The 22463-nt window shown below is 36.8% G+C and overlaps 1 pseudogene; it reads left to right on the forward strand.

Annotated features, from left to right (window-relative positions):
• The first annotated feature begins 13796 nt into the window (after window positions 1–13796).
• On the forward strand, window positions 13797–13879 carry LOC123839964 (U4 spliceosomal RNA; annotated as a pseudogene).
• Window positions 13880–22463: the final 8584 nt, after the last annotated feature.

The raw sequence follows: 22463 nt of genomic DNA on the forward strand, positions 1-22463 counted from the left end.
TGGAAAGTCATTCCAAAGCTCCTGTTGAAAGGGCAGCCCCCACGCAACCACATCTGTTACCGTTTGGCTCCACATTCCTGACCCCTGAGCAGGCTCACTGGCCCAAGTCACTCAACACATATTTACACACATAATTTAGTAGAAACTCAAGAAATATGTTGATGGAGAAGTCAAAAGGCTGTGATGGATCATGTTCAATCAAAAATTTTGTATGAGAAAAACTGTGTGTGAGCAGAAACCATGGGATTAGAAAGGATCTATTAAATGGAATAGCAAATAAATACATAAATAAATAAAATCAGCATAGTTAACAGAGAGAGTAGACTGAAACAAGTATGAGGATGGGGGCAGAGGTGGCATGAGAGAAACACCATTTAGCCCGTGAACAAGGGAACAAGTAGACTCACCTGGCTTCCGTGGACCCTAGTGTCTTTCTCCCACCAGAAGCTTGGTGTTCAAAGTGTCTTCTTTTATCCTTATGAAATCCTCCCTTCTCTTTTTTCTTGACAAAATAACCTTATAGTGTTCTCCCACTTCCCACTGAGGTATCATAAGTAACTTGTTTTACTTTCAACCAAAAGAATGAATTAAAGCATCTACTCTTCACTGACTATCCTAGAAGGTAGTGTGTGGCATTAAGCTGAGAATTTTGGCTGCACATAGCTTTGGACTTTCATCTCTTCTTTGATACTTATTATCTATGGAGGGAGGAAAGGAAACTATTTTGATTAAGTAGTAGCAAGTAGGTGAGTGTGTAGCCTCTTGCTTATGTGAGTGAATTTGATGAGAAACTTGATGACAAATTTGTCGCCAAGCCAAACAGGAGACAAACTTTAGCAAATTGGTAATTTGGAAAGATATTAATTCCATCAGCTTAACAGGCACATATTCATCATTTTATAGGAGAAAATTTAGGAAGATGAATGAGATTTTATTTGACAAGAATAAATGTTCTGGTTCTTGTGAAGCAAAACGCCACATTATTGTCAGCAGTAATACCTTTCATTTATTTTCATATTTTCCCTAGGTCACAATCATTTTGAAAGTGAATTTTAATTAGGAAAATACATCACTTTCTGAGGCTCACAGCAATAAGTGGCCACAAGAGATACCATCATTTGAGACTTAGGTTATCTCTTCCCCTGTTGTCAAAACTCTTGGGGATATAATAGGTTTCAGAGGTAAAAGTGAGTGGTTACCTTTGACGTTGATACATAGTGCTATTTCTTTTCACTTATCATGCTATATTGCAATTTTTAATTACTTCTCTGTATCCTAAATACCCTGAGGCAGAGATCAACCCTTAACATGTACAGCCCTGGAGCTTTGTGTAGTTGGACACACAGTGGGCACTCAATAAATGTTTGTTCAATCAGTAGATAAAAAAAATAAACTAGTGATGTATCTTTTCCCTAATGAGTTACCTATCCATTGTTGTATCTACAATCCTTGAATTAATGTTCTTAAGGAGAAAAATGTAGTCAGCCAATAATTAATGAAATTCATCCTGTTTATTTCATTCAATGAGAAATTACTAAATATTTTGAAACCCATTCATTCATTGCTTTGAATTTTATTATACACTTTGTGAAATAACAACAACAACAGAAAGCCTCTATTGTTCCTATCCTCAAAATGGCTATAGTGGAAAGGGATATAAATGACATGTTTACCAACCAACATACTTTGTGGAGGGATTGCTACTTTCTCATAGTGATTCTTACATAGTACTTCTCCCATTGTTAACAATGGACAGTTTTTTTGGGGGGGATGCATATTCCTATAGAAAAATAAAAGTTAAAGAAATATCTGGTTTGTATAAACCAAGGGAATTACTAATCAAAACAAGAGTCTAAAAACAGCAGGGGACTAGTTAAAAGAAAGGACCAAGAAGACAAATTAAAATGGGAATCAGAGCAAAATCAAAGCTCCATTTTACTGACTGGTTTCCAAGGAGCTTTCTCTCAAGAGGAAGAAAGCATCAGACATGAATCAGCTTGATCAATACGTGCCTCTTCCTTGTGAATAGAGGTCAGCAAACTCCATTTCATAGTTAACTGCATTCAACTGGTTGTTCAGTTTCCGTGATAAGATATGACAGATTTACTCAAATTCAGTGGTTTTATTTCTTATCCAGCCTGTGGCTTTGCCATAGGTGTTGGCATTATGTAGTGTGTCTATTCAAGATTTTGTTGCTATAGTAAATAGTCTCTGCAAAGGTAGCTACAGCTAAATAAGAAATCATCTCTGAATTCGGCACCATTCCCCACCTCTTCTTTTTTTAAAACAGCTGGTCCCAGACAGAAGGTCCATGTCTGGGGCAGGGAGGAGGAAGCTCCAAACTGAAGTGGAAGCAAACAGTTGACTTCTACTTTAGTTTACTTTTCATCCAAAACTTTTTTTTTCATTTCCCTATTTTGCTTCCCATAGAAAAGAGCAAGGACAGCGGTGAAAGCAGGTTAAAAATACTTGTACTCAACAAAATGATATTGCAGAAGGAAACCTGGTTGATGGGGTTTGCCAGACCTGCACTTCTTCATGTATTAGTTGTCTGACTGTGAGGAACTATGTATCCTACATCAGTTTCATGATCTTTAAAATAACAATACACAACAGCAGACAATTGAGAACTAAATGATATAATCTGAAAAAAAGAAACCACTTAGTGCATTGTCTGGTACTCAATACATGTTAGCTAAGTTTAATATCTGTAATATGGGAATAATATCTATTTCTTCTATTTGACAGGAAGAAATGAGATGGCATAAACAGATTTGGAGGGATGATTTTGATGCAAGCAATTTAAAACTCTACTCAAATTATCCTACTACCCAGAAGTCAATACTTAGCATCTGCTTCATTTTTTTTTTTTCTGTTTGGACTCTTCTGTACTTCCTTCATTTTCTGGTTTCTCTGTGGCTACACAATGTCAGACTTAACATCCATGTGTTGCCATGATATTCAAAGGAGAGGAGATGTATCTTCCCGGTGATTCTCTTAAGTGTGAGGGAACATTTTTTCCTAGAAGCCTTTGGAAATTTTCCCTCATGCACCATTGACTTAGATTGGGTCACAAACCCATTCTGGAACCAATCTTGTTAATAGGGGAAATGTCAAGACCTGATATGAATAAATTTGCATTCTTGATCCAATCCAATCCAATCCAATCCAAGTATAACCTTTATACTCTTCAAGCCTACCTCTGGCAGTACTGAGGGATTTAACTTCTCTAGAGACACATATTCATAGTGGGGAGGAATAGATACCCAAAGGAAAATTAGGGCTCCCTCAGGAAGGAAAAGTGTGCATAAATAAAGAATGCATAAAAAGCAAACAACATTGTAACAATGTATAAACATGCCTTTATCTTTGCCTGGCATGTAATTGATGCTCAGTGTAAACTGCACTAAAGAAGCTTCAGGGCAAATTTTACAAAGCCACTTAGATTTCCGAAAGTGGGACTGAATCATTGACAAAGGGGACGGTGCCTCTATTTTTTTCTAAAGCCATGAAATCCACTCAAAATCATGCCTGCTAATTCTCTCATATTGCCCTCCTGAGTAAGAAAAATTGTCAGTTAGTCCAAGGCATTGATTTCAGGTCCACCAAATGCAGAGCTGCTCATAGATATAAAAACAAATAGGAGACATTGGAATGAATTTTCTTTGAAAACGAAATAGTGGACAAAACTGGATATACACAAGTAAAAATGACTGTGTCCTCACAAAATAGCAACTAGGGGCACCTGGGTGGCTCAGTTGTTAAGCGTCGGCCTTCAGCTCAGGTCATGATCCCAGGGTCCTGGGATTGAGCCCTGCATCGGGCTCCCTGCCCTGCGGGAAGCCTGCTTCTCCCTCTCCCACTCCCCCTGCTTGTGTTCCTTCTCTCACTGTGTCTCTCTCTGTCAAATAAATAAATAAAATCTTTAAAAAAAACCAAAAAACAAAATAGCAACTAAACCAACACAAATCAATATGAGAATGTCAGAAGAATGCACACCCCCTTGATACATGCAGTTAGAAAATAGTAGCTTAAAAAAATATTTTAAAAGGCTGTTTGTCATTCTGTTAACTTGTATGTCTATATGTGTCCTTCTTCTCTGTATACACAAGGCCTTAATATAAAATAGGGAGCACTTCCATACACACAGCTGTCATGGTTAGACGTGTTTTATGATAAATGTTTAAGTGTGAAAATAATAAGTGCATAAAATCTGTTTGTAGGTCAATGCTAGAACACTTATGCTTGTTGATTCTTTCCTGGAAAATACAGTTATCCACACATTTAATGGTTTTATTTCTATTTGATTAAGTCATCTTTCCTTCCTTTAATGGTTAGGAAGTTATTTGTCATTTCTAAGTGAAAGCTGGGTGTACTTTTTGAGGATTTGCATATTCTCCTGCTAAAGTCCCTGATTTAAAGAGCAGGCATGAGACAGCTAGAACAACCTGGCCAGGGAAGGTCTGGCAAGCCCAGCTGATGGCCATGCTCAAGACTCTCAGTGACATCTGCTGAGCATTGTGGACTTCCTTATTGATCTTGCCCCAGAGCACTGGCCCGTATCAACCACCCAATGCATTCAGGATCTGATGGATTTGTTTTGATTTATTACTGTTAATATTAGAAGTACCTCATTATTGTGATTTCCTACTTTTGATACCAAGGAGTGGAACCTCAGTATAGTCTTACTGTGATTAGTTAATCTAACCTCTGACTGATACTTTTCCAGTGATGTCTTTCTCCTCTTCCTTCCATGGATTCTACTCTCCTCCCTCTTTACTTTCTCTTCACTACCCTCACCCTCCTCCACGTCTCCTTCCCTTCTACCTACTTCTCTTCTTTACTCCCTTTGTACTTCCTCCCGCCATCTCTCTTCCCTTCTCCTCTACCTTTCTCCATCATTAAATATTTACTGTGGGCTTATCATAGATCAATAAATATGAGACAATTATAGTGCATCGTTTTAAGTAAGCTCTGACTTTGAAATGTGTAAAGCTAGAAGTGGTAAAAAGATGTTTTCAAGCAACAGTGTCAGAATTGTTAGAGAATGAAATTAATTTTGATTTCTAGTCTTACACATGCATTTCTTTATAGCATAATAGCTAAACAGCATTAATCATTTTAAGTAAAAGCTGTCAAGTTTTACAGATGTGGCCTTTTATGTTTCCAGATTATTTCAGGGGCCTTTTTGTGAGAAGTATCCTGGCATTTTGAAAAGTAGATAATCCACAGTGACATTTTTTTATCAGTTGGATGAATTTTCAAGATACCATGGAGGCAAAGGTTCACAGTGCTCTTGCAATGTCTTTCCCTTATTGGGGGGTTTGCTTTACAATTAGGCATTTACAAGTTATTGGCATTTTTCACTACTTCTTCTTCATGAGTGGAATATGGGTCTACAAGACTTGACATCATAGTCTTAAACATGCATGGGTCCAATCAATTAGATAAAGATAACATGTTATTTTTCAAAATTAATTTGAAAAAAATGCTAATTTTTTAATTGAATTTATTTTACCCTTAAGGGCTTCTCTACTAAAAATTAGAAAGAGAAAAGCTCAAGAACAAATACAGTAACTAGTTTCCAGTAGCAACAGGCTTTGGTTGTCCTCTTACGCTAATGCTTAATTATATTGAATTTCATGGAGAATACTCCTGAAATTTCACATAAAACATTTAAATGTTAATCAGGACACTGCTAATTTTCCTGTTATTTTGCTGAGATAAACAAACAAAAACAAAATCTTTCTTTTAGTCTCACTCTAAAACATGAATCAAGAAAACATAGTAATGGAATATATGTTAGCAGCGAGTGTATCTCTTTCTTGGAGAGAGGGTGTTAGGAGGCTACTGTCTAGTGGGCCCCAACTGGTTTTCCTTCTCCAACATACCTTCCCAAATCCTCTTACACCAGAAACATTTAGTGAGCAACAGAAGGAGTTAGGTGGTCATGTGTATCCAAGAAACCATATGCATCAATTCACTCTAAGCTTCCCAGAGGAATACTGGGAAGGTCTGTGGGGTAGAGGAAATAGTTGTTAAGTAGAGAGCAGATGAGGGCATGCTAAGAGTTTAGGCATCATCCTGGACATCTCTCCCCCTCCATCTCTGGCCCAGCTCCAGGTTCTCACACATTTACTTTTTGAGGATTCTCACATTGTCTTCACCTCCACCACCACCACCCTAATTCACATTAGCATTTCAATCCATTCCCCACCCTTTTAAATCCAAGAACAGAACTATGTCATTTCCTTGCCTAAAATACTTCAGTCATTTTCCTCTACTCTTAGGACAAAGGCACGATCCTTAACATGGTTGAGAAAGACCAGTATATCTGTATTCCTTTTCAGGCCTGGAAAGCCCATTCCTCCCTCAGACTCCATGCTCCAAGCCACACTGGTCTTTGTTCAGTTCCTAGAACAGTCGTTGCTCTCTTCAACCTCAGGCCCTCTGCAGATCTCTCCCTTCTTCCTGGGATACCCTCCTCAGGAAAGGAAACTTCTCTGTCCCCACACTGTTAAGATCTCCCTGTGACACCCCTGGATATTATAGCACTTTCCACAGATTTCATTTATGAATTTGTGTGATTAGTTACTTAATAACTACTCTTTAATTAATGATGTGACAAGACCAGATAATGAACTCCATGAAAACCAAATTATAAATTCATAGTTGTTGTACCTACTCCTAATTTCCCAGAATCTAGTATAATGACTAGGAATTCTAGTTTATGCATATGTGAATACATAACTATCCATGGAAGGAAAATACAAGATAGTAGATGTGAGATATGATGTCAGGCAGACTGGAATTCCAGTCTAGGCTTCCTTGCTATCTAGCTGTGTAACCTTGGTCAAGTTACATAATCATCCATAAACTTAGTTTCCAACAGGGCTAATAACTTGACACATAGTGATTATAAAAATTAAATTAGATAATGTCTTAATAAAGTTACTGTCGGTAATATTATGCCATTATTATACTTAGCTCTATGCTAAAATTGCATTAATCAGCATTCTAATTTCCTTTTAAGGGCAGTTTATGGCATGTTAGCTGAATGCACAGTTAGTATGGTGCTAAAATTGCAATCTCTTATTGGTATTTCTTTGACATTCTTAAGAGCCATTGGGAATCAGGAAGTGAACATGATTTCTGGCTCTCTCTTCTGTAGTTATCTAGCTATGAAGTTTTGGATTTTGAATTTTGTCTACTTTTTTCTAATTGTCTATGCTATATAATTTTGGACTTTGTCTACTGCCTGGCTCTTTTACTGGCTTTCTTTCATACCCACCAGATGGTTGCCAGAGTATCTTTTCTTTAGCAGGTAATTCCTGGGAACATCATGAGTGATGGCATAGCAATTATGCAATGGAGAACCAATATTGAAAGCTAAAAAAAAAAAAAAAAAAAAGATAAAACTTCAGCCTTTTGGCAATGTAATTTCCAAAAATAAATAAAAAACAAAAATATTTAATAAACATGCGTTGTTTCCAGTTGCAACTTCTCGAAATTCAGGAAAATGTCAAGACTATTGGTAAAAATAATGGTTCTTCAGTCAGTAAATTTTCAGAATTTTCAGAAACGCTCACCTGACCAAATTAAGTCTTGTGTTTTCTTATCTCTGAGTACCTCTGCATGCATACAGCCTCTGTACCTAATCCATCAGTCACCTTTGATTATTTTACTCAGCATGTGCCTAGACTGTGCCAGACATCCTGGAAGGTATAAAAGGCCTCGTATCTGCACAGAAAGAGATTATTGCCTAGTTGAAAAAATAAGATTCCTTTATGGATTAAAAAGACAGCCAGTTAGCAGACAAAATCCAAAATTTTCTAGCACAGATAACTAGAGAAAAGAGAGCTAGCTAGCAAGAGGGCCTTTATTTGACCTTTTGTAAGAAAAGCAGCTTTCTTGGATAGCTAAAGGTACTCTGTTCCCTTCTGATACCCAGGTGTTCTCTCTTCACTCCCTCTCCTTATTTCTACACTTTGTACTACTGCTTAGGAACCCTCCCTTCTCTGTTGTTACTAATCTCCTTCTACTGCGTCCTCCCAGTGCCCAGTAACCTGTAGCAGAACATGAATGCTGATGATAGGGTGAAGTAGCAGCAGAAGGCTGGATGGAAAAGCTCTCTCCCTTGATACGACTTTTCTTAATTCAGCTAAACCCATTCTCCAGGATGGTTCTGAACTAAGAGTCAGCAAACTTTTCCAGTAAAGTCCCCATTAGTAGATATTTATGGTTTCGCAGACCATAGGGTTTCTGTCATCACTACTCAGTTTTGCCGTTCAACTGGAAAACAACTGTAGATGATATGTAAACACAGGGGCGTGGCTGCAGTCCAGTAAAACTATTTACAAACAGGCAACAGTCTAAATTGGACTCACAGGCTATGGTTTGCTGAGACCTGTTCTGTTTTCCCAAATAGATCCTGCTAATAGAGACCGTTAAATAAGCTGAGAATTGGGTTAGCTGGATTTCTATAATGTACCCCAGGAACATTTTATTTCTGTGGAAACATATGGTAGTTATTTGGAAATTCAAATTGAGTTAATCATAACATATAAACTTTAAGTATACAACCACTCATAAGTTAGACACTGTCTCTTTGTCCTGTATAAGCCAGAAATTACCTAGTATTGGGAGGTTCTGAGGGCTCACAGATAAGGTAACAAAAGCACTGACTATTAGTAATAGATTGCCAAGGAAGTGAGTGTTCTCCATGGGCTCTATAAACAGTATCTGATCTTTGTCCTTTTGCTGTTTCCATGAAGGGTCCATAAAACAACAGAGAATAGATTAGCAATGCATCACATGCAACAGATTAGATGCATCAGGTCTTACTTCTTTTATTTTAACCTTTCTTTTATTCTCCCCACTCCCAGGAAAGGGTTTTTTCTCATCCGCATTGAATTTTCCTGCCAGAGTTAATAGCCCAGATTCACAGCCTCTAAATAAATTAACAACAGTTGGTGATAATATTGGTTTGGGAAGAGAAAAAATGTTTGGCATGCATTACATTAGTTAGACAGATTGGAACCAGATTAAGGACAGAGGGGGTAGTAAGGTGATTTTGAATTGTAGTTATTGCCCTTCAGTACACTTAGAGTAAATAGATCAAATGCTGGTTTTGAAGATAGCAAAAGCCTAGGAAAGGCCAGAATATTGATTTTAGGTAATTTTACTTTTACAGAGAATGGTGATTAGGATTCAGACATAGCATATTCAAGAGGAAACTTTCTTGGGTTTGAAGTGAAGAATATTGCCCTCCCAAGTTTGAAATGTTTGTTTTCCTTTTCTTTTTTTGGTTTTTAGTAGGTTTTTTTGTTCTACTGCTTTATTTTTATATTTTCTTAATTTTCTTGTGGCTTTGCTCTAGTGGTGAGATATTCCACTAGTGAGCCATTAATAAATACTATTTAGTACACTTAATTTTCAAAGAACAGAGATGCTTACTACTTAGAGAAGCATAAAATACTGTGTTGGGCTACATCCTGATAAGCCCATTGTAAACTGAAAATACTCTGTTGAAAATGCATTTAATACACTTAACCTACTACCATCACATTTTAGCCTTGCCTACCTTAACTGTGCTCAGAACACTTACATTTGCCTACAGTTGGGCAGAATCATCCAACACAAAGCCTATTTTATAATAAAGTGTTGAATGTCTCATGTAATTTATTGAATACTATACTGAGAATAAAAAAATACAATGGCTATACGGTAGAGAATGGTTATAAGTGATCAGTCCTTTGCCCTCATGATTGTGTGGATGACTGGGGGCTGCGGCTTACTGCCCAGCATCACCATAGAGCATTGTATGCATATCTAGCCCAGGAAAAGATCCAGTTTCAAAAATCCAAGTACAGTTTCTACAGAATGCATATGGCTTTCCCGCCTTTGTTAAGTTGCAAAAAAAAAAAATCGTTAAGTCAAATCATTGTGAGTTAGGAACCGTCTGTATAAAAATTTAAAAGGTTGTTGGTTATCGAAACTTGCATGTTGCTTTTTTGAGTCAGTAAAAGAAAATTCTCAATTATCAATACTGAAGTGTCGGGGCAGCAGTTAATCATGAAGATTAAGTCATCCAAAATACTCAAGGTGACTCTAAATATTTGGAGGCCATTTATAGTTAATAGTTATGTCTGATGTTAAGAAATTTAACTGCCTGCCAAGGATGCAGTATAAAGAGCTGAAGCAGGAAAAGCTACAAAGTGACTTGCCTCCTCCCCAAACTCTATTATCTTTGGAAGCTACCCTGGCACCATCTGATGGCATCTGCCTGACTCCACTTCAACTCAAATAAGTTTAATTTTCATCCTTTCAATTCTTGGTCTAATCTGCTATGGCCAGTGTGGCAGGATTGTACATATCCACCTGACAGCCAAGAATCTACCCTGTGCATCTGAAAATACAGAGGTAGTGCTATGTAAACTTCCTTCCCTTCTAGCTCTACCTTCAAAATGGGCTGCATATCAAACTAAAATCAAGACTTGTGGAAAACCGTCAGCAGATCAGTTGCAATAACAGTGGCTCTTTTCATGGCCTCACTCCTTGTGCTGGGAACATGAAGAACCGCACCCAGCTGACCACAGGACAGGTAATTCAATTATGAAGTCAGGTTCTCAGACAGAAGACCACACAACTGTGTGTCAACTTCTTTTTGATCTGTTTAGTGAAGCATTGCATTACATAAAAGTCCCCCATTATCTTTAAAATGTCTTTTAAAATAATCATTTCGACCCAGGTCATGTTCTCAGCGTCTTGAGATTGAGCCTCATGTGAGGGCTTTGTGCTGAGTGTGGAGCCTGCTTGGTATTCTCGCTCTCCTCTATCCCTCCCCTCCTGCTCACGCATAAGCTCTCTACATAAATAAATAACCGTTTAAATGTCTGTTCTTTGAGAATAAAATGAAGATCTTTGAGGTCACACCAAATCCTCCTCCGCTCCAGTCTTTTTTATGTATCAGCTTTATATTTATTTTCTTTTTAAGACAATTTTTGACCTGAAAAAAAGTTGCAAAATACTACACTGGCTATTTGTAAGCCAGCTTTCACTGTTGTTAACATCTTACATATAAATAATAATGTGATTATCTGAACCAGGAAAGTATAGTGATATAGTACTACTAGTAATCTTCAGACTTTATTCAGGTTTCACCAATTGTCCCATGAATTTTGATTTTTGTTTTGCTTTGTTTTTCTCATCTAAGAGTCAATCCAGGATTAGTTTTTCCAGAGATTAGCATTTAATTGTCATGTTGCCTTCATTGCCCTCAATCAGGGACTGAGTCTTCAGTTTTTCCCTCTCATGACCCAGACAATTGTGAAGATCACTCATCATTTATTTTACAGTATGTTTCTCAGGTTGGGTTTGTCTGACGCTTTTCTTTAGGTTGACTTTATATCTTTTTTGGCAAAAATGGTGTCAAATCAGGAGTTGCCTGATACCAACATGTCTTACAGCTTAATTTTGATCACTTTTTAATGTGCTATCTGTCAGGTTTCTCCACTGTGAAGTGGCTATTTTTCTCTTGTAACTAGTGTTTTTGTGGGAATTTACTTTGAGACTATACAAATATCCCGTTTCTCATTCTTTTGCCCATTAATTTTAGCAACCATCAATGATTCTAATTAGCAAAATTCATAAAGGTAACATTTGTCAAGTGGTAATTTTCTATTTCCATCATTCTTACTATATTTATTCATTTGAATACTACTGATAGGAAGAATTGTCTCTTCTCCACCAACCAGTTTATTCAACTATTTATATTATGGATCATATATACAATAAATATTATGTTAATATATAATATAATGTATATATTATATCATGGATAATTATTTTGTTAAATGAATTATAATCCATTACTATCACTATTTTGTTGCTCATATTATTCCCGATTTGGCCATTGGGAGAGCCTTCATGTTGGCTCCTTATAACATATTTTAAAGAGGAAAAAATATATTCTTATGGACACTGTTATGGTTATATAATGCTATGTAACAAACCCAAAACTTAGTGGATTAAAATAACACTGCAGTGTTATTAGTTCTCATACTTCTAGGGATTGGCTCTCTTAGCTTGGTGTTTTTCACTTGGGATCCATCAGACAGTTGCAGTCAGGCAGCTGATAGGACTGCTGAAGTCTTCTTTAGTTACATGTTTAAAGCTTGGCCAAGAGTGGTTGGAACAGAAGAGGCTAGTCAGGTATTTTTTTCTCCAAATATTCAATCCAAATGGCTAGTTAGGCTTCCTCATACTATAGCAGTCTCAAAATCGTTGGACATTTTACATGGCAGGTAACTTCTCCCAGACCAAGTGTTCCAAGGGACCCATGTGGAAACTACAAGGTTCTTGATGACCTGGCTTCAGAAATCACACATTGTTACTTCTACTGTATTCTGTTGATCAAAACAGTTATAGACCAGTGGATTCAAGGTTGGGGAATGGGAAGCCTGACCAACCACTCTCAGTGGGGAAATGGCTGCAGAAGAAGGAGAGAGGAAATTGATGATGACATCTTGGAGACAAGCCACTTGTACATACCTAGTATTGATTTAAATTAGTTTAATTTTAATGCCACTTAATACATCTAAATCCTCAAAACTAAGAAAATATTATTTATGTTTATAGTGCTTGTGAATTATAAAGTAAGAAAAGTTAAATGCAAACTAAAAATCCCATATATTTTTAATTAACAATATTAATTTACATGACATTTGATGTTGCTTCATTAAAGCCAAGAATCTGCTCCGGATGTGGTGCGAAATGCTGTGAAGGAGGTTTTTCAGTCTGGCATACTAAGACTTCATCCTTCCCTTAATTACAGAGTCTGTAGGTATAGTGCACATCCTGAGATCATTTGCTGATGGAGGGAAGGGAAGAGGACAGAGAAGGTAGTAAAGCTCATGTCTGCGGAGATGAAATGTTTTTTTAGGGAGTTTATTAAGGTCCCTTAGCATCAGGAAATTACCTTTTTCATGATTCTGTCCCCGACTGACTACTTTTATTTAGTCAACAAGATAATATGTATAGTAGATACAGGTCTCCACTCTCAAGGGAGTTATAGTCTATGTCTCTGAAACATAAGGAAGTGCCAGCCTGAATTTTCTTTTAAAAAATGACAAAGGATAAGCTTTTTTTCTGAATAAATATCTTTTGAAGATAAATGAAAGCCTGACTCCAGGTACTTTTTTTCTAAGACCTGTGTCATCAGGAGGAGTCTTGTGCCATTAGAAATGCAGTCCTTCTGCTCAGACAAACAAGCACAACTGTTCCTGTCGGATGGCAAGCATCCAGTGCATCCAGAAATCACTGAAGCAGGTGTGTTTATGGTAGATGCAAAAATAACTAGAGAAGAGCAAACAAGCACAAGCTCTTTAATGTTCTACAGAACTCTATGAGAAAAGAAAAAAACTAAGAATATCAAGAGAAAGTATTTCTTGCCATACTTGGGAACGCAGGAGTGGATGAAGCAGAGAAAAAAAGCACAGGACTGTGTAGGGGTGGATCGGGACCCAGAGTTAAAGTGGATGTCCTAATTTCTAAATCGAATATATAATAAAAAAAAAAAAAAAAGAAAGGCTCTTCACTTATGGTTTGGGGCTTGGGGGAAATTTATCTGGCAGCTATTGTTAATAAATTGATCTCTTATTGAGAGTCATAAAGGAAAGTGTTTTGAGCCAAGTGATTATCATGATGTGACTCTGGGAGAGGGACCAACCAATGGGAGGAAGCAGCCATAGGATTTTATTCACTTTGGTGGCTTTGGGAGAGGCAGAAAGGGATGTTCTTTTGTGCAGTGGCAGTATCCTAGCCAATGAGGTTTATCCGAGGCGTGATTATTGCTAATTGAAAACTTTTCTCACTTACATACATGCATGTCTCCTTTTCTGCCCATACCTCCCTCTTTAGTTCTCTTTTTGCTCCTCAATTTAACCATGTTGCCAGGCATTGACTGCAATTGACTAGAGAGAAGAGAATAAGCTTTTTTTCTTCTTTTAAAATATCAGACAGGTCTGGGATTTTATCCCAGTTTCTCCACTTACTAACTAGGTGATATTTGGCAGGTTGCCTGATATTCTGATACCCTACTTTTCTTTTCTTTATGGTAAAGATCTAATAAGTACATCATAGGATTGTTTTGATATAGAAACTTACTAGTTCAGTGTCTGGTACATTGGAGATATGCATCATATCTATATCTATATCTGTCTATCTATTTATATATGGTATTATTATGGTTTATGGTCAATATGAAATCACTTCCTTTATTATAGATATTTTATCTTGAATTGTGCTCTTACGTCCAGAGTTTTCTTTCCATCAAATAGGTACAAATCTGAAATTTGTTCTCCATATTGCATAATTTAAGGGAAATTCAGATTTCACTTTAAAATTCCAGGTTTTAGATGAAATATATTTTGAAACTCATGTGTAAGGGGCGTAAAGGTTTTAGAAGGAATTCAGAGGAGAGTTATCTAAATAACCAAAGTGTTAGGCTGTTAGAACTTTTGGTTCCCAACATTGGCACTATTGGTATTTTGGGCAGGATGACTCTGTTGTAAAGGATTGCCCTGGGCAATGCAGGATGTTTAGCTTTTCTGCCCCTAGGTACTAAATACCACCTAGTCATCGCAACAACCACAATGCTTCTCATTTTTAAATTCTACTGAGAGGAGAACAACCACTCTTAATTGAGAACCTCTGGACTAGACTATATATATATCTATTTATTTGTTTTACAATAAGGGGTATGTTTCCAGATGTTAGGCTGAACACATACTATAGTGCACAAATCCTATACTATACCATAGCTTGTATAGTGTACAAGTATATCCTATAGTATATCCTTAGAAATTATAGAAAAGATAATTTAATGCATAACTTCATTCTTTTGAAATATATTGAGTCCTTGATGGACCAGAAATTGCTAACATAAAGGATTCAATAGGTGATGGCAGCAGTCGTCTCAAATATACACGTTGGGTTTTGAGATGGCCTAATAAATGGTGTTTCATTTCCTCCTTGAGTTCTGAATGAATTGAGAAGACAGACAATGGGTTAAGGCACAGGTAATGAAATGTTTTGCTTGTCAAGCTGATATTGGAGAACGTGGTTTATATCTAGGGACAAATGAGCTTCCAAATATGAGAATGAAACAGACTTACCAGCTAGTCGTGGCAACACCAGACTGGGACAGGCCTTCCCACTTCTAGAGATGTGGTTACTGCCACTATAACATCCATAGTATGAATGAGCAGAGGAGACCTCATGATTTCTGCATGCAGGCTCAATTTTCAATGAGATAAAAAGGAAGGTGCTATATTTTGTATACTCATATTATTCCAAATACCCCAATCAATTTCCTGCCCTCCATGGGAGGGACAATGAATGAGAAGAGACAGACCAGGAGTGTTATAGCTGGTGGAACTTAATTCATATGGAGGAAAGAAACATCACAAGTTGGAAAAAATCATATTTCTTTAATTATTACATTGGAGTTAACTGCTACAAAGGCAAGGATGTAGCAAGTCTCAAGAGGTGGCCATAAAGAGCAGAAGGAGCATGAAGATGGTCTAAGGGCAAATGAAAGAAAGGGTAGTTATCAACAAAACAGAAACAAGTTGACCCTCGTGTATCCCCCTTTCAGAGATGAACCCCAGGGTCTTTTTTGACTACATATTCAGCCCCCTACTCCCTCCTGAAAATGGACATGAAAACAAGCCACAGTGGTTATTTCTTGTCCTCCCTACCCCCCACCCTCAGACACGTGGTGTATTTTGACACATCAAATAGTGCAATAGAAAATCTCAACTACAAACAAATGCAAATAATTATTAGTCAGCAGATATTTAAGGAAAGCCACCATCACCAAAGCAAGGAAGAAAACTCAGTGAATGGAAGAATCTACTACCAGCAGGAGTTAACTGAGGAAGCACACTGAGAATAAATCAGATTTTGATATTGGTTTTTTGATTAAGCATTCTAGCTACATGAATTTAATGAAGCTGTATCCTCAGGGAACTAAGGGAAAACAACTTGTTACGTAGAATTTTATGCCAAACCCACACTACCCTGCTCATATGTGGGAGAAAATAAAACTTAAAAAAATACCAGACATACAAAAACATATAATGCTTTCTAGACATAGACCTCTCTGAAAGAATTAGAAGATGTGCCTCAGAAAGATGAAAATTAATTTAGGAAAATAACTGGATGTAAGAATCAATGCTACTTAGGGATTGCTTAAAGTAAGAGATAAAAATTTAAAAAGAGAAAAAGAGAGAGAATGAATATGGAATCACAAAAATAGTGACTGTGACCAAGAAGAGCAATTAAATAAAGACAAAGAAAAATGCCAGTGCATTAGACCTAGAGAACAGCCAATCTAGGCTAGAGCAGGGGGAAGGAGGGGACATGGAGATCCCATGTACTAGATAGTTTGTGAGATTAGGAGAGAAATTTAGGATGTGAGCAATTCAGCTGATGCAAAATAAATACATAATAGAAAGGAAAAGAGTAAGAAACAGTTTAAGAAAAGACATCTTGACAAGACATATTCTTTTTTTTTTCTTCTTTTAATTTAGTTAACCCCTGTGCTCCGCCTTGATGAAGTGTTCTGAGTTGCTTGGTGTGGTATGGGGAGCAGGAAGGAGAACCTGCCCCTTTATGTCTGTGTAAGGCTGGGGTGCTGTCAGCTGCTTCTCGGGCTCGTGCACCTTCCTTTATCTTCTTTACCTTTATTTCCAGTGCCTTTTTTCATTGTGGCAAAAAACATATAACATAGAATTTACCATTTCAACTATTTTTAAGTGTACAGGAGAGAGTTGTTAATTATTTGTCCATTGCTGTACAACAGATCTCTAGAACCTTTTTGTCTTGCCAATCTGAAACATCAGGCCCATAAACAATTCCCCTTTTCCCCCTTTTCCCTAACATTCCTTCTGTTCCTAAATTTGACTAATTTAAATACCTCATATAAGTGAAATCATGCTATGTCTTTTTGTGACTGACATATTTCACTTAGCATAGCGTCCTTAAAGTTCATCCAGCTGTAACATATAACAGGATTTTCTTCTTTTATAAAGCTGAATAATATTCCAGTGTATGCATATGCCACATTTTCTTTATTCATGTATCAAGGGCCATTGAGTTTGTTTCCACATTCAGGCTGTTGGGAATGATTCTGCAATGAGTATGGGTGTGCAAATATCTCTTTGAGATTCTGTTTTCAATTCTTTTGAATATATGTCCAGAAGCAGGATTGCTGAATCATATAGTGATTGTATATTTAATTTTCTGAGGAATCACCATGCGTTTTTCCATAGTGGGCTGTACCATTTTATATCCCACCAACAGTGTGTGAGGGTTTCCTATTTCTCCATACCCTTGCCAACCCTTGGCTTTATTTTTTTTTTGGGGGGGGTTGGGAGGTTTAGACAGTGACCATCCTAATGAATGTCAGGTGATACCTCATTCTGGTTTTGATTTGTATTTCCCTGATCACTAGCGATGTTGAACAGCTTTTCATATGCTTGTTGGCCATTTGTGTGTCTTTGGAGGAATGTCTATTCAAGTCCTTTGCCCATTTTTTAATTGAGTTATTTGTTCTTTTTGTTGTTAAATTGTAGGGGATTCATTTTCAAAAAATGTAGCATTACTAGGGGGACTCTAGACCAGTTTCACAGTAGCTGCACTTGAATTGGACCATTAATCATTTTGTTTGTGTTAATTCACCAATGTGGAAAAGTCCATATGGAGGCATTTGACCCATCTTAAAGGCTCTCATGTGAGGAAAAATATTGTGAAAAAAAGCTACATGCAAAATTTCATGGATATCCAATTGATGTAGACGCTCAACAAAAGATATGATTAAAATGTCACCAGTAGACTATCTAGATTCAGGTTACACAAGGTGTTGTCAAGAGCCAAACATGATTTAGTAACTAAAAAGCAATTGTTTGCCACTGAATGCCTAATGACAATATCCATAACTGCAAGGCCAGATGTTCAGACTCATGTTTTTTTGGTGTGTTTTCTTTAGTTTTTGATTTTCTGAGTGCAGTTAATCATATGCCCTCAATATGCAGTGTTCAATCCATTTTGTTAGCCTTTTATCATTTTAAACAGTTACAGATTATGTCTCCATGGAATGTGCTAGGAATGTCCTTATGTTGCACCAGCCTATGCTTTATGAGATAAACAAATGAGTAATTCAAGCTTTGTGGTGAGTACGTGTGTCACATAACGGCTCAGTCATAATTTTTGAATTGTCTGCAATGCACATTAAATCAAAGTGTCTATCTGAAACAGTAGTAGTATTTCATGAGCTGTGTAGAACAGTTTCTTGTCCTATCTCTAAGAATGCAGCTTTTTTTTCTTTCTTTTTTTTTTTTTTTTTCTTCTTTCCAGTTTTGCTTGGGGTGTGGTGGAGCACAAAAGTTTAACTTAATCACGGTCAAGGTTGAGGCACTGAAACCTACATGCTGCATTTTTTATTCCTATTGTCTTGAAAGTTTCGTAATTTGTGCATATGGATAGTTTATCCCTGGCTACAGAATATTGTTCTTTACTTTTCTTGAGGTTTTAAAAAGTGATAATAAATCTGAAAGTTTTGAAAAATCAGTAACATAAAGTAATTATGAAATAATATTTTTCTGGCCATCTAAGATGGTAATTTCCTGAATGTGCGTGTGTGTGTGTGTGTGTGTGTGTGTGTGTGTGAACTATTTCCACAGACTGGGATAAATTTAGATAAGGTTGCTGATACATTTTGTCCTCTGGCAAAACCCTTTATTTGACTCTATGATCAAAATGAAAAATGGCTTCAGAAGCGTCCGTTCAAGTCTATTGCTTTGGGAAATCATGTATAAGCAATCATGGGAATCTTCAAATCAAACGAACTTATGTTCCCTATGGAGACATTACTTTGTGATTTTTTTTTAACAGCATTTTTACCCATTTGTCATTTCTTTATGGAACAAGATGATCGTGAAAAGGAATATTACTAATTTGTGATGCTGATTGCATTCCATTTCAGCTGATTAAAGCCAGCTGGGACATAGTACCCCAGTGCTGTTTATAAGAATCATGCCTGGCATGTGCAAAGTTCATGAAAATCCTTAGCAATTTGTTAAATAATGTGCCAGGTGATAGCTATGGATTTGTAATATTTTAGAAAGGTCTATCTTTAATTCATGAACTTTTCAATTTCCTTAAAAACTTATGCCAGGAGGGCAAAGCTGTCTGACCCACTTATAGTTATTGCAAACTCTGCTTCCAGTTACTGTTTCAAAGTAGGTTATTTCTCCTGCCTGCTGTGTTCAACATTTTATTGAGACAATTTTTCTTTGACTCTTGAATACCCAGGTAGTTACTTGTGATAGTTATTTCAAATCTCTGTTCTCTCTCATTTTTTTAAATGAGTCCATACTTTATCAGAATCCTGCTCAATAATCAGCCAATGAGAACTATTATATGCTAAAGTCATAACAACAAAAGAACTACCAGAGATTAGGAGGGAGAAATGTCTTTTTAAAAGTATCTACCTTTTCCACTAACTCCCAGATAAATCATAAGGTATGGTAATTGTTAATCTTAATTTGCTAGACTAAGTTTTTCATACTTCTACTATGAAGCCCATAACTAGGGGTTGGAAAGAGTGCTATTGCTATCATGTGCCACTGAAAAGATCTTTTAAATAGTAGGTGTTTCTCATAATTATTTTTAAAAAGAAGTATTTTGATAACTTGCTATGCTCCAAGGTACTAAGGATAGAATGGAGAACAGGGTATATAGAATAGTACCCCTGTGTATCTCTTAACTTAATGGTGAAGTTATGTACTAGACAAATGCTTATAAATAAAAATAATTACTATTCTGATTAAGTGCTATAAAGGAAAAGTTCAGAATAAAATGAATGAGTTTAGTAAAATTGATGCCAGATGAAAGGAACTTGATTGGTCAAGAAGAGTTGTTTATTTCCAACAAAAGAAATGGTATATGTAAATCTATCTGTAAGGAAATTGTTCAGGGCATTGGAATAATTGAAATAGAACTAGTAGCTAAATTATGGCCAGTAATAGAGTTAGAGAGTGGCCTAAAGTAAAGCTACATCAGTGGGGAGGGAAGAAGGATCATATGGAAGTCTGTAAGCCAGTGTACCTAGATTTTATGATGAAAGCAATAGAAACATATTAGAGTGTTAGGTTGGAGAGTGGCATGATTAGATTTAGGTCCTAAAAAGATCACTCTGGCAGCAATGTGGGGAAGGAAATTTTTGTGGGGAGAGACTGGTTTAAGAGAAACCATCTAAGAGACTGTTTTCATAATCCAATGAAGACTTGATAGTGGCTTTGATTATTGACATACCAGTGGAGATGGAGAGAAAAGGAGGTGCTGAAGAGGTATTTTAATACCCAAGAATACCCAAAATTTAGTGGCTGGGGGTTGTAAAATGGAGAGAAGTACCCAGGAAAATACTCAGGTTTCCAGCTTGAGCAATGGCAGCATTGATGCCCCTGAGTTAGTCCCTAGAGTGGAGCAGAACGGAGAAAAGATCATTAATAGGACTTTGGAAATGTCAAGTTTGAAGATTCTGGAAAAATAGCAGAGATGTCTAGTGGAGAATGAGAGCTAAATTGAAAGGTCCGAGTTGCAGATTCAAGCCTGGTAACCATTAGTCTCAATATTGGTAATTGAATCTTTGGGATTGGATGAGATCCGCTGATCTGAGAGATGGGAGAATGTCAAGTGAGAAGAGATGAAGACTTAAGAGCAAGCCCTGAGGAACTCTAACATTGGAGGGTCAATTGATAAAACATGGTATGAGTTTGGGGTGTCATTTAATAACTTTTGTAATTAGCAAGTTATGTTTAACATGGAACAGTAAAGTCATACATTTGATAGAATGTTTTTTATCACCCTCAAATGAAGTACTGTATTTTCACCAAGATACACACAATATTCTGAGAACTCAGGCAAGTGCTGGCCACTAAAGCTTCAGGTTATTTGTTGGTAAAATTAAAGACTACCCAACTGTCTGTGCATAAGCAGAGTGAGTTACAACTTTAGCAAACATTTATACAAGGGATAATTTCCAACTAAAGAGAAAATAGAGTTCTGATAGAAGGAGACACTGGATAAGTCTTGATAGAGTTTAGGAAATAGATAAAATGTAGCCTGGGACTCTGGGTCAAACTTGAGCATGAGGACACTGAGCACATGGGAGGTAAAGAGAAGACCTACAGGTAGCGAAGACAATTAGGAGATGGGAAAGCCTAGAGATAAATTTGCCAATTAAAAGATTTAAGGATAGACTTTTAATAATATCGATAGTTTTATTTTGAGCCTCCCTAAAGCCACAAAACACTAAATGGTTGTATTATTTATTCTTTTTCAAAAGGAACACTTTACTTTAAAAAGGGAAAGGAAAGAAGAGAAAAAAAATTACATAATTCTAAAGGAAAGATGGATTCTGCGTTCCAGTCAGGACAGAATAAACATTCTGCTCTCCCTTACTTTTTTCATCTGCCTGCATAATCCAAATGGAAGTTGATAGGCCAGTAGTTTGCCTGAGACGAACCATGATTGATTGTGAAAGTCCACAGGTTTTCACGTTTAATGTCTCGCTTTTTATGGAGGGAATTTGTTTCCCTTCCCATTTAGAATCAGTTTAGTTTTGTTGGTCCTTCTAGAACCTGACCCAGCTCATGGGTTGAGAAACAGTCTTCTCAGACTTAGGGAATCTAAGCAGTCTTGTTTTTGAAATATTTGTCTCAGGGTTTATGGGGTTTACCTAGATTGGGATCTATGAAATTCAAAATGCCTCTCTTGACTGCAGCCCTCTCCTGAGGCAAATGTTCACCATGGTTCCTGACACAGACTGCTGAGTATGTATCATGTGTCCCTGACATTCAACCCACAACTCATGGACTGGATAGCAGAGCTCCACTTGAGGCTGACCAGACCAGCGCTTCCCAAACTAGAGTTAAGGTTAAGCTTGTTGTGGGAAGGTTTTTAAATATGCAGAGGGCTAAAAAGTGTTCAGAAAAAAAAAAATAAAGTCTTATCTTTAAAGTAAATAACTTTTAATCATTGTTAAACTGGTTTTCTTTTTGAACATCATAGAGGCTTCAATATGTAAATATACATTATGACTTCCTAACAGGTAGATTTGGTATGCATCTTCACTAGCTTTTTTGATGGCAGAATAAACTCTGTTTAACATCTGCTAGAATTGGTGTCCCCTCCAGGGATTATTCCAATAGAGTAGAAATGTTGAGTTAGCCATAAAAGAGACTGGGTACCCTTTAAGTTGGCCTAGTTATGGAAATCAGCTCAGTTGAGATGTCCTGTATTAGTCAGTGACTATTTGACTCAGATTTTCAATTTTTTTAAAGACAGATATGCAATCTTGGAAAGAAGTCAGGAGTAAGTAGAGATGTGGATAGTAA

The sequence above is a fragment of the Mirounga angustirostris genome, unplaced genomic scaffold (genome assembly GCF_029215605.1).
Source record: "Mirounga angustirostris isolate CCGP_5_RB_7025 unplaced genomic scaffold, mMirAng1.0.hap1 SCAF_3, whole genome shotgun sequence".
Classification (NCBI taxonomy): Eukaryota; Metazoa; Chordata; class Mammalia; order Carnivora; family Phocidae; genus Mirounga; species Mirounga angustirostris.